The sequence below is a fragment of the Oncorhynchus gorbuscha genome, unplaced genomic scaffold (genome assembly GCF_021184085.1).
Source record: "Oncorhynchus gorbuscha isolate QuinsamMale2020 ecotype Even-year unplaced genomic scaffold, OgorEven_v1.0 Un_scaffold_5382, whole genome shotgun sequence".
Lineage (NCBI taxonomy): Eukaryota > Metazoa > Chordata > Actinopteri > Salmoniformes > Salmonidae > Oncorhynchus > Oncorhynchus gorbuscha.
Window position 1 is genome coordinate 3932 of NW_025749194.1, and position 13270 is coordinate 17201.

The 13270-nt window shown below is 44.1% G+C and overlaps 1 pseudogene; it reads right to left on the bottom strand.

Annotated features, from left to right (window-relative positions):
* Window positions 1-815: 815 nt before the first annotated feature.
* Window positions 816-8632, bottom strand: LOC124029062 (annotated as a pseudogene).
* Window positions 8633-13270: the final 4638 nt, after the last annotated feature.

The following is a 13270-nucleotide window of genomic DNA, read 5'->3' on the forward strand; positions in this document are numbered from 1 at the left end:
TTCAAATGAAAACGTATAATTCCTGTATCATATCGCAGACCATCTAGATGCGTATCGAATGGAATAGATGCACACCCTTAATATTTTTATTTAGTAAACGAACACTTTTTCATCCTAAACGTTTAAGTAATCATTTAAAAGTGGATGAAAGGAATGCACAGCAGTACAGAGGTCATCTTTGTCTAACATGTTTATATGCAAATACATTTTCTCTTTGCAGACCGATGGCAACTTTGTGCTCTACGGTTGGGGTCGGGTTGTCTGGGCATCAAACACTGTGAACAAAGATGCTCAGAGGCTCATCCTCCAACAGGATGGCAACCTGGTCATCTACACTACACAGGACCATCCCATTTGGTCAAGTAACACTGGCCGTTGCAACAATACACAAAGAGGCCACCTCACCCTCACTGACAAAGGTACCCTGGAGCTCTACAGAGACCTAGTGGTGATCTGGACATCGTAACATCGACCGGCCCAACAATGCACAAAGAGGTCACCTCACCCTCCCTGACGAAGGTGCCCTGATGCTCTACAGTCCCAGAAATATGGTCTGGTGCTCTCGTGAGGACACTAATAATGAGGCAGAGTAACATCTTCACTTGACCATACCTGTCTACATCTACCACTAAGCTGTATTCAAAAGGCTTGAGGCTCTAACCCTTTGATTTGGTCAAATAAAAATGTATTGACTTAAAGTAGTTGTAATTCTGTGCATTGTGTCAGGTACTCTCTATATTCAAAAGACAAACATCACTAACTTTTCATGAAGAAAATGTCTGTATTGGCTCATATAAAAGAACATGAGATCTGACTGTTTTTCATGTATATTTTTATTATGAAAGACACTATCATGCATCACAACAGAATAATTTATGGAGGGACACATACACAACTGCAACGTTATAATCCATGTATGAGTCTGTATTGGCATTTGTCCCATAGAGAATGCTCGTGGCCTTGATGTCGCATGGGCAGCACCAGAGGGCTTCCGCCATTTTAAAGTGGTCAAAGTAGTCAACTGAGTGGGGATTCCTATGGGTTGTAGCCTCAATGGCGCTGCCCATGCTGTCACAGATATAAAGATGAGTCCTATCTCTATGGGTGTGTGGGCCCATGTGTGATGTTACAGGAAGGCACAGTCTCTCCAGTACAGAAGGGTTTCTGTTGCTGAGGAAGATGAGTTCTTTCTTCCCTTCCTCTGTCTGACCTTTATAGAGAAATCTCTCAATCAGTTCATGTCATAATCTAAACCATCACAAACAGTGGTGAAAGTGAATATCTCTTACTGTGTGGGTGTTGTAGCCAGTGGCGGTCCAGGTAGTAGAGGTACCAGCTCTCAAACTCCTTCTCACTGTAGAGAGAGACTGGTACTGGAACAAAAGGGTCCATGCTGTCAAAGCCCTCCTGTAGGAGGAACACAGAGGATGAGGATGTTTTTAATAGGTGAACTTCTGTTTCTATTTGACTGATGATGCATATAAACACATCAGAAGGGTCTTGTCCAAAAACATCTAGATCATTCCCTTGTTAGCCCAGATCAATAGACACCAAGGGTTAGAGGTAGTTTTTGGACTGGACATATAACATTAACCAGGATGTAATCATGACCCCTGACCTCTCCCAGCAGCTCCTGGGGCAGGTAGGCAGAGCTTGGAGCGTAGAGAGATCCTGTCTCAGACAGCGTGGCGATGACCACCCCTCCACATGGAGGAGAGAGAGGGACAGAGGTGTAAATCACAATCATGTAATTTAATTTTCTAATGTCTATTAGAGGATAACCACCATACAGTTCTCACCCAGTCATTGTTGATCATCTTCCTCAAGTTATGAACCAATGTCAACTCCTCTGGAGCCACCTGGCAGAGAGGAGAGACACAGAAAAAGTAGAGAGAAGGGAAAAGTGACAGGGGAGAGAAAGGTCAGTCAAGTAAGCAATCTTTACACAGAAATTTCAAAGGCAAAAATGGAAGCAATAGAAATCTTTTTTTTTCATAGATCCACAGTGAGGTGAATGAATGTATTAGTACAGGGCTCTTGTCTTCCTTCTTGAGTGTGGTCCTTCCCCAGAGGCTGTTGACTCCAACAGCCACAGCCAGCCTGAAGCCCCCTTCTGTCCCCCCCAGCCTGTAGCCTCAGCTCCTTTAGAACTGCCCCCACCACATCACTGCTGCTCTTCACACGAGACACTCCCTGGGGTGAAAAACACAGCTTAACAATGATACCACATATGAGATTCTTAAGAGAAGTGCACTGAACCAATTATGTTTCAGAACTGGAGCCCAGACGCAAGGCGTCCACATGATTCCCAGCCAAAACAGGTCGGAACAGTTTTTGCATATATTATGACTACGTTGTGATGTTTGTGTTTTCTGGAGGCAAGCCAAAGTTGGTAGCTGAAATCTACACCCCTTCGTAGGGATTCTGCAATAAAGTCTTTGTCATTCAACAAGAGATTACTTGTTTTCATGCACATTTTTTAATTGAAAAATACTGCACAATACATCTTAGTTAAATATAAAATTGCATGACTAAGATCTCCTTGGCCAAAACGTCATAACAGATTAAGTTATGTTAGATTAATTCTGACTACGGCATCTTAAACATGGACAAACAGCACTATTAACACTTTCTAATTTTTCAAGTGAAGGTCTTTCAAGGGAGCATGCGAGCACACTCGTTCGGTTCGCCTAGCCAAGTTCGGTCAAACTGAAGGATGCTGACGCCTTAATAAAGGGCACGTTGACACTGGACTCACCATGTCCACCAGCACCCCTAGTGGCCGTCCCTCCTCAGTGCTCTCTCTCTTAGTCCACACGTACCGCTGCCTCAACTTGATCTAAAACAACAAGGGGAGACAGTCACAAATACAGGATGCCTCAAGGAGTAAAAATATGCTTAACAACTGTGTGCAATAGTATTTAAAATGCCATCTCGGTACCCCACACACACAATTATCAGTAAGGTTCCTAAGTCAAACAATGAATTTCAAGCACAGATTCAACCAAAGGCCAGGGAGCTTTTCCTATGGTTCACAAAGGGCACCTATTGGTAGTTGGGTAAATATACAAATAAAACAGACATTGAATATCCCTTTGAGTATGGTGGAGCTATTATTGATGCACCATCCAAAGTGTCAAATTAAACCCACAACGATACAGGCGGCAATCCTAACGTAGTTTCCAGAGAGGCAGGATCCGCTCAGGGATTTCACCATGAGGCGAATCGTGATTTAAATAAGGTTTGAGTTTAAAGGCTGTGATAGGAGATAACGGAGGATGGATCAACACAGTAGTTATTTCACAATACTAACATAATTGATAGAGTGAAAAGAAGGCAGCCATCCTGTTTGCAATAAGGCACTAAAGTAATACTGAAAAAATGTGGTATGAAATTATTTTTTTTTCCTGAATACAAAGTGTTATGTTTGGGGTAAATCCAACACAACAAACACATCACTGAGTATCATGTCATATTTTCAAGAATGGTGGTGGCTGCATCATGTTATGGGTATACTTGTCATCGGCAAGGCCTCTGGAGTTTTTTTAGGATAAAAATAAACCGACACTGGGAAACAAACAAAGCCAAATATACACTGGAATTGCTTACCAAGATGACATTGAATGTTCCTGAGTGGCCTAGTTTAAAAAAAATAAAAGAAAAATGGCTGTCTAGCAATGATCAACAACCAACTTCACAGAGCTTGGCAATTATTTTTTATAGAATAATAGGCAAATATTGTAGAATCCAGGTATGCAAAGCTCTGAGACTTACCCAGAAAGACTCACAGCTGTAATTGCTGCCAAATGTGATTGACATGTATTAACTCAAATCAAAATATTACTTTTTAAAATTTTCCATGAATTAAAGAAATAACATGTTTCTTCCACTTTGAGAACTTGTGTAGATCGTTGACAAAAAACAACAATTAAATCAAATTTAATCTGGCTTTGTAACAACACAATGTGGAAAAAGTCTAGGTGTGTGAATAGTTTCTGAAGGCACTGTATTTTACTTCTAATGTTAGGATTAGGGGATGGTAAACTGATCCTAGATTTGTTCCTACAGGCAACACATACAGTGCCAGTCAAAGGTTTGGACACACCTACTCATTCCAGGGATTCTTTCTTTATTTTACCATTTTCCACATTGTAGAATAATAGTGAAGACATCAAAACTATGTAATAACATGATGATTACAGCGTGTCCAAACTTTTGACTGGCAATGTACCTGGCACCCACTATCTATCTGAGGAGGAGGGACTACCTTGGAGAGGAAGTGTTCATTGGTGGTTCTGAAGTTGCGTAGCCAGTTGGAGGCCTGTATTGGCTGGTCAAAGCGGGAGGCGTGGTAGGAGGAGGGCAACAGCTCCTTACAGTTCTTCACCCACAGGTGGGCTATAGAGAGGAGATTATTATCATCATCATCATCATCATTATTTTGTGTGTCTGTGTGTATTCCATGTCGGGGTGTGTGTGTGTTACCATCTGGTATGTGTAGTACCAGCCATCCCTGTGTGGAGCAGTAGTGGACAGTATGACAGAGAGACATGGTCTTCCCACTGCCCTTCACACCATCTACACAACCAGTCAAGGTCACCAACATAATTCAACACAATACAGGTAGACAACACAGGTCATAGAGAGGTACGGGGATGACTGTGTGTACAGTAGTGGCCAAAGGTTTTGAGAATGACACATTCATTTCCACAAAGTTTGCTGCCTCAGTTTGTATGATGGCAATTTGCATATACTCCAGAATGTTATGAAGAGTGATCAGATGAACTGCAATTAATTGCAAAGTCCCTCTTTGCCATGCAAATGAACTGAATCCCCCCAGAAAACATTTTCACAGCATTTCAACCCTGCCACAAAAGGACCAGCTGACATCATGTTAGTGATTCTCTCGTTAACACAGGTGTGAGTGTTGACGAGGACAAGGCTGGAGATCACTCTGTCATGTTGATTGAGTTCGAATAACAGACTGGAAGCTTCAAAAGGAGGGCGGTGCTTGGAATCATTGTTCTTCTTCTGTCAACCATGCTTACCTGCAAGACAACACGTGCCGTCATCATTGCTTGCACAAAAAGGGCTTCACAGGCAAGGATGTTGCTGCCAGTAAGATTGCACCTAAATCAACCATTTATCGGATCATCAAGAACTTCAAGGAGAGCGGTTCAATTGTTGTGAAGAAGGCTTCTGGGCACACAAGAAAGTCCAGCACGCACCCGGAACAACTCCTAAAGTTAATTCAGCTGCGGTATCGGGGCACCACCAGTACAGAGCTTGCTCAGGAATGGCAGCAGGCAGGTGTGTGTGCATCTGCGCGCACAGTGAGGCGAAGACTTTTGGAGGATAGCCTGGTGTCAAGAAGGGCAGCAATGAAGCCACTTCTCTTCAGGAAAAACATAATGGACAGACTGATATTCTGCAAAAGGTACAGGGATTGGACTGCTGAGGACTGGGGTAAAGTCATTTTCTCTGATGAATCCCCTTTCCGATTGTTTGGAACATCCGGGAAAAAAGCTTGTCCGGAGAAGACAAGGTGAGCACTACCATCAGTCCTGTGTCATGCCAACCGTAAAGTATCCTGAGACCATTCATGTGTGGGGTTGCTTCTCAGCCAAGGGAGTGGGCTCACTCACAATTTTGCCAAAGAACACAGCCATGAATAAAGAATGGTACCAACACATCGTCAGAGAGCAACTTATCACAACCATCCAGGAACTGTTTGGTGAAGAACAATGCAAAAGTGATAACTAAGTGGCTCGGGGAACAAACCATTGATATTTTGGGTCCATTGCTAGGAAACTCCCCAGACCTTAATCCCATTGAGAACTTGTGGTCAATCCTCAAGAGGCAGGTGGACAAACAAAACCCCACAAATTCCGACAAACTCCAAGCATTGATTATGCAAGAATGGGCTGCCATCAGTCAGGATGTGGCCCAGAAGTTAATTGACAGCAAGCCAGGGCAGATTGCAGAGGCCTTGAAAAAGAAGGGTCAACATTGCAAATATTGACTCTTTGCATCAACTTCTGGTAATTGGCAATAAAAGCCTTTGACACTTATGAAATGCTTGTAATTATACTTCAGTATTCCATAGTAACATCTGACAAAAATATCTAAAGACACTGAAGCAGCAAACTTTGTGGAAATTAATATCTGTGTCATTCTCAAATGTTTTGGCCACGACTATATATTAAATGTGTAAAGGTACACTGAGGTGTGATCAGATGTAACTGGTAGGGTAGGATACAGAGTAGGTAGCGCAGGGTGGGCTTGCTGTAGTCAGCTCTCTTCAGGTGAGATATCAGCTCCAGAGCAGGCTGCTTCACCATCACACAGCCCTCGTTAAAAGTCTTCACCTGGACACGGGTACAGACAGTCAGTCATACTGTTATAAACACACACACACAACCTTTTGTTGGTATCGTAGAGGCAGGCCATGGGGGAAGACAGTGTGGAAGTGGGAGGGGGGAACAGTGTAGTACTGCCCTAGGTGCTGTTCTGACTGACAGGCCTGGGGACAGAGAGAGATGAAACATCAGTACCCTCCACACTTATTACCACATGCTACAGAATAAAGTGTAGTTGATTATTCCACCTACTGGGTACTTCTCCTGTGTTCTGAAGATGGAGAATGTCTCCGGTCTCAACTCCATGCCAACCACCTCCTGCTGCTGGCCACACCCACTGCCATGGAGCGGCCGCACCTGCGCTACCTGTCCATGACATCATCACATTCCACAGGTAAGAGGCAGGTGTAGAGCGTCTATCATAGTCCAAAACATGTACGCCTAAGCACAGCAGTGTTCTAGAATTTAGGACCGTTAGAATGAACTACAGTACAGTGGTGAAGCACAAAACACATTTTTACTAGTACCAGAAAGACATCTCCAGAAAGACATGTACTGTATATGTAGCGCTGACTTTTCAAAATGCATTGATCACATGGAAACTGACATCCCAATGAATCTTAAATGTTAATAAATATTCATAGCTAGCACTAGCTCAAGATGTCCTCTTAAAGAGCCTAACCTCCCCGTTACTCCTTATGGTCCAAGGACCTTCTGTTATTTTCAGAGGTAGACTGGCTCTGGCAGCCAAAACCTCTAAGCGCCAATCGATTCTCAAATGCGATACTAGAAAAATAAAGCCCTTTACTTTTATATCGCATCAAAATAATTTATGAAATGCAAAATATACACATACTGTACACCACAGGAGGATGGTGGCACCTCGATTGGGGAGGACAGGCTCATGGTAATGGCTGGAGCGGAATAGTGGAATGGTATCAAATAAATAAAACATGGTTTCCTTGTGTTTAATGCCATTCCATTAGCTCCTTTCCAGTCATTATTATGAACCGGCCTCCCCTCAGCGGCCTCCACTGCTGTATATTTTTATTTAACCAGTTAGGCTAGTTGAGAAGAAGTTCTCATTTTCAACTGTGACCTGGCCAGGATAAAGCCAAGAAGTGAGACACAAACAACAGAGTTACACATGGAATAAACAAACATGCAATCAATAATACAATAGAAAAAAGTATATATACAGTGTGTGCAAATGAGGTAGGATAAGGGAAGTAAGGCAATAAATAGGCCATAGTGGAGAAATAATTACAATATAGCAATTAAACACTGGAGTAATACATGTGCAGAAAATGAGTGTGCAAGTAGAGATACTGGGGTGCAAAGGAGCAAAATAAATAACAGTATGGGGGATGAGGTAGTTGGATGGGCCATTTACAGATGGGCTATATACAGGTGCATTGATCTGCTCTGATAGCTGGTGCTGAAAGTTAGTGAGGGAGATATGGGTCTCCAGCTTCAGTGATTTTTGCAGTTCATTCCAGTCATTGGCAGCAGAGAACTGTAAGGAAAGGCGGCCAAAGGAGGAATTAAGTTTGTGGATGACCAGTGAGATATACCTGCTGAAGCGTGTGCTATGGGTGGGTGCTGCTATGGTGACCAGTGAGCTGAGATAAGGCGGTGCTTTACCGGCGCCGACAGACATGGCTGCCTTGCTTCGCGTTCCTAGGAAACTGTGCAGTATTTTTTTTATTTTTACGTGTTATTTCTTACATTGGTACCCCAGGTAATCTTATGTTTTATTACATACAGTCGGGAGGAACTACTAAATATAAGAGCAACTCACCATCATTACAACCAGGAATATGACTTTCCCGAAGCGTATCCTGTGTTCTGCCTTCCACCCAGGACAACGGATTGGATGCCAGCCGGCGACCCAAAACAACGACGTCGTAAGAGAGGCAAACGAGGCGGTATTCTGGTCAGGCTCCGGAGACGGGCACATCGCACACCACACCCTAGCATACTACTCGCCAATGTCCAGTCTCTTGACAACAAGGTTGATGAAATCCAAGCAAGGGTAGCATTCCAGAGGGACATCAGAGACTAATGTTCTTTGCTTCACGGAAACATGGCTCACTCGAGAGACGCTAACGGAGTCGGTGCACCTAGCTGGTTTCTTCATGCAATGCACCGATAGAAACAAGCATCTTTCCGGTAAGAAGAGGGGCGGGGGGGGGGGGGTATGACGTATGGTTAACGAGACGTGGTGTGATCATAACAACATACAGGAACTCAAGTCCTTCTGTTCACCTGACTTAGAATTCCTCACAATCAAATGTCGACCGCATTACCTACCAAAGGAATTATCTTCGATTATAATCACAGCCGTATATATTCCCCCCCCCAAGCAGACACATCGATGGCCCTGAACAAACTTTATTTGACTCTATGCAAACTGGAAACCACATATCCTGAGGCTGCATTCATTGTAGCTGGGGATTTTAACAAGGCTAATCTGAAAAGACTCCCTAAATTGTATCAGCATATCGATTGCGCAACCAGGGATGGTAAAACCCTGGATTATTGTTATTCTAACTTCCGCGACGCATATAAGGCCCTCCCCCGACCTTCAGAAAAGCTGACCACGACTCCATTTGGTTGCTCCCTGCCTACAGACAGAAACTAAAACAAGAAGCTCCCGCGCTCAGGTCTGTTCAACACTGGTCCGACCAATCTGATTCCACGCTTCAAGACTGCTTCGATCACGTGGATTGAGATTTGTTCCGTATTCTGTCCAACAACAACATTGACGAATACGCTGATTCGGTGAGCGAGTTCATTAGAAAGTGCATTGACGATGTCGTACCCATAGCAACGATTAAAACATTCCCAAACCAGAAACCGTGGATTGATAGCAGCATTCGCGTGAAACTGAAAGCGCAAACCACTGCTTTTAACCAGGGTAAGGTGACCGGAAACATGACCGAATACAAACATTGTAGCTATTCCCTCCACAAGGCACTCAAACAAGCTAAGCGCCAGTATAGAGTCGAAGTAGAGTCGCAATTCAACGGCTCAGACACTAGAGGTATGTAGCAGGGTCTACTGTCAATCACGGATTACAAAAAGAAAACCAGCCCCATCGCAGACCAGGATGTCTTGTTCCCAGACAGACTAAATAACTTTTTTGCCCGCTTTGAGGACAATACAGTGCTACTGACACGGCCCGCAACCAAAACTTGCGGACTCTCCTTCACTGCAGCCGATATGAGTTAAACATTAAAACGTGTTAACCCTCGCAAGGCTGCAGGACCAGACGGCATCCCCAGCCACGTCCTCAGAGCATGCGCAGACCAGTTGGCTGGTGTGTTTACGGACATATTCAATCAATCCTTATCCCAGTCTGCTGTTACCACATGCTTCAAGAGGGCCACCATTGTCCCTGTTCCCAAGAAAGCTAATGTAACTGAACTAAACTAAGTACTTTGAGAGACTAGTCAAGAACCATATCACCTCCTGTTACGTTCCCCAGTTTGTGTTGTAGTTTGTGTATTTGTCTGAAGCTATATAAAAGCCAGTGTTCTGTTCAGGAGAGAGATATTTGCTGGGAGGTCATTGCAGAGATTTTGCTAGAGAGATTTGCTGGGAGGTCATTGCAGAGATTTTGCTAGAGAGATTTGCTAGAGATTTTCTAGAGATTTTCTGGGAGGTCATTGCAGAGAGATTTTGATAGAGGTTGATTTTGCTGGGAGTTTATGCTGGGAAGTTGGTATGTTTTGTGAGTTTGTTGCTCAGATAGAGCTTATTTGATGTCCTTTGTTTCTTAGTTTCTTAGTGAAATTGTTTAATATTCGGTTTCATTTGTGACCAGGGGAGAAGGGGAAGGCACCTAGGGAGTGCTTAGGCAAGAGGCCCGCGGGCATACAAATACCCGTAGCATATTCGCTGTCTAGGCACACTAGGTAAGACCTGGGCGGACCACCCCCTGTATTTTGTTTAGGGCACCAGGTGGTGCTAAATTAGGTAAGTAGTGGGTAGGCAGCTAAGATAGGAGAGGGGGGGGGGCTTTGAGATTTACTTTCTTTGCTTTGGTCCCGTCCAGCCCCTTTTCCCCATATTACCGTGTAAAGGAATAAAGTCCTTGTAAACGGTACCACATTCTGTCTGTTGTCATCCTTACTCGCACCTACAGTCCATACCTTTTTCACTTCACGGAGAGTTTAGTTGTAGCAGGGTGTTGCGTTCCCTCTTCATAGAGGTGTGCGTAACATAATGGGGGCTCCATTAAACCCACTGGGCCCTGGTGCTCTGAGCTCTCTCTGGTTAGTGATTGAGGTGTGATGGTAGGTTGTGAGTCTGGATGACTTGTTTAGTTAGTGTGTTCAGGAGACTGCATTGTATAAGATGGCTGCAACAGCCATCTCCAAGTTTTTTGAAGCGCCCTCTATTGATTGTTTGGGTAGGTTTCGTAAAGTAGACCTTATAGCTATAGCTGACCATTATGGATTTGTTGTCCCTGAGAAAGTCCTAAAGGCTGAGCTTTTGGTGCTAGTAAGGGAGGGTTTAGTGAGAGAACGGATTCTCTCATTGCAAGGAGAGGAGACGGGTAGACCTTCTGATGCCAAGTCGGAGGACAGGGCGGATGAAGGGGTTCCTCGTACCCCTTTTACATTGCCCCGATTCGATCCTTTATCTTCTGCTTCGGGTCGTTCAGATGGGACTGCTAGGCTGAAGGTGAGGCTGGCTCGGTTAGAAATGGAGCAAAAAGATAAAGAGAGACAGATGAATTTTGAATTTGAAATTAGGAAAATAGAAGCTGACAATGAGGTGAGGATCCGACAATTGGAGCTAGAAGCTGGCTCCAGTGCGACTCCACAAGCTGCTCATCATCAAGCCCACTTCGATGTGAGTAAAAACATAGCTTTAGTCCCTCCATTCCGAGAGTCGGAAGTTGATTCTTATTTCTCTGCGTTTGAGCGTGTGGCTGCTGCGCTGCATTGGCCACTCGAGGTTTGGCCACTCCTGTTACAATGTAAATTGTCTGGGAAAGCCCAGGAAGTAGTAGCTGCTCTCTTCCTGGAAGACTGTTTACACTACAATACAGTTAAAACTACAGTGTTGCGGGCTTATGAGTTGGTGCCTGAAGCTTATAGACAGCGCTTCAGGAACCACAAAAAAACATCTCACCGTACATTTGTTGAATTTGCTAGGGACAAAGAGTCTCTGTTTAGTCGCTGGTGTTCAGCCAGCAAAGCTAACACCTTTGCTGATATTTGGGAGTTGGTACTGTTGGAGGATTTTAAAAGCAACCTCCCAGATAGAATTGTAGTTCATTTAAATGAACAGAAAGTGACGACATTGGCCCAAGCAGCAGTGTTGGCAGATGAGTACGCTTTGACACACAAAACTGTCTTTGATGCACCACGTTTTGAAGGCCGGGCGATTACGTCATCAGTTCCTCGTTCAGGTCGCTTTACCCCTGACGACCCTAAGCCTTTTCATGAAATCCGTGAATGTTTTTACTGTCACCAAAAGGGTCATGTGATTGCGGACTGCCCAGTTTTGAAAAATAAACCGAAACAGTCCCTGTCACCGTCCCCAAAAATGAAAAGTTTGGGTTTAGTCAAGTCTTTGGCTCGTCCATTGGATCCAGTTATTGATTCAGCATTTGAGAAACCGGATCCTGTCTATGTTCCGTTTATCTCTGCCGGTTGTGTTTCCTTAACAGGAGAACAAGCTGATCAAAAACCTATCCAAATCCTACGAGACACCGGGGCGGCGCAGTCAGTAATCGTTACTGATGCTTTACCCTGGTCTCCTGAAACCTATTGTGGCTCGCATGTCATATTACAGGGGATAGAGACATGGTCTGGACACTTGGGGATCACAAAGGCTTATAACCGGGTCCTTCGTCATTTCTTCTGGCCAGGTTTGAAGTCCGACGTGGTCCAATTTTGTAAAACATGTCACATATGTCAACTCACTGGGAAAGTGAATCAAACAGTTCCACGAGCGCCACTCTGCCCGATTGCTGTGGTGGGGGAACCGTTTGAAAGAGTGATAATTGATTGTGTAGTTCCATTGCCGAAAACCAGGTCAGGTAACCAGTTCCTACTAACAATAATGTGCAGTGCTACTCAATACCCAGAGGCTATTCCTCTCCGTACTATAACGGCTAAGACTGTGGTGAAGGCACTGGTGAAGTTCTTCTCTACGTTTGGACTCCCTAAAGTAATCCAAACTGATCAGGGATCCAACTTCACGTCTAAACTGTTTTCAAATGTGTTAAAGACATTGTGTATTTCCCATCAGGTCTCCAGTCCGTATCATTCAGAGAGTCAAGGGGCTCTAGAACGCTGGCATCAGACGCTGAAGGCAATGCTACGCAAGTATTGTATGGATACCAGTACTGATTGGGATGAAGGGGTGCCCTTTGTCCTATTTGCTATAAGGGAAACGATATAAGAGTCCTTAGGGTTCAGCCCTGCTGACCTTGTGTTTGGACACACCCCACGGGGTCCGCTGAAAGTTTTGAAGGAGCATATAACAGGTTCCGGTTCCGGTTGGAGCGAGTGGTCGCATCTGCACGTCGCTCCAACGGGTAGTATAACTTTTTCATTATATTTCATTATATCACAACGGTTTGATTTGTCTTATCTTAGCAATTTCTTCTCAGCTAGCTACATAGCCGTCTTTGTATCAAAGATAATTGCGTAATTATCGTATTTCGCCGTCCTAACGTAGTCTTCACTAGCCAGCTAGCTAACGTCCACTGATTAGCTGCACTGAGAAACTTTTACACTCAACTGAACGACTTGATTAGTTTAGTGTTAGCTACCTACATAGCTGTCTTTGCTGTCTTCGTATCATCGTATCATCGTATCCAAGATAATTGTGTTGTTTAGGTTTAGAGTGTGTAGTCTTAGAGTGATTATCTTAATTTACCGAGGTTA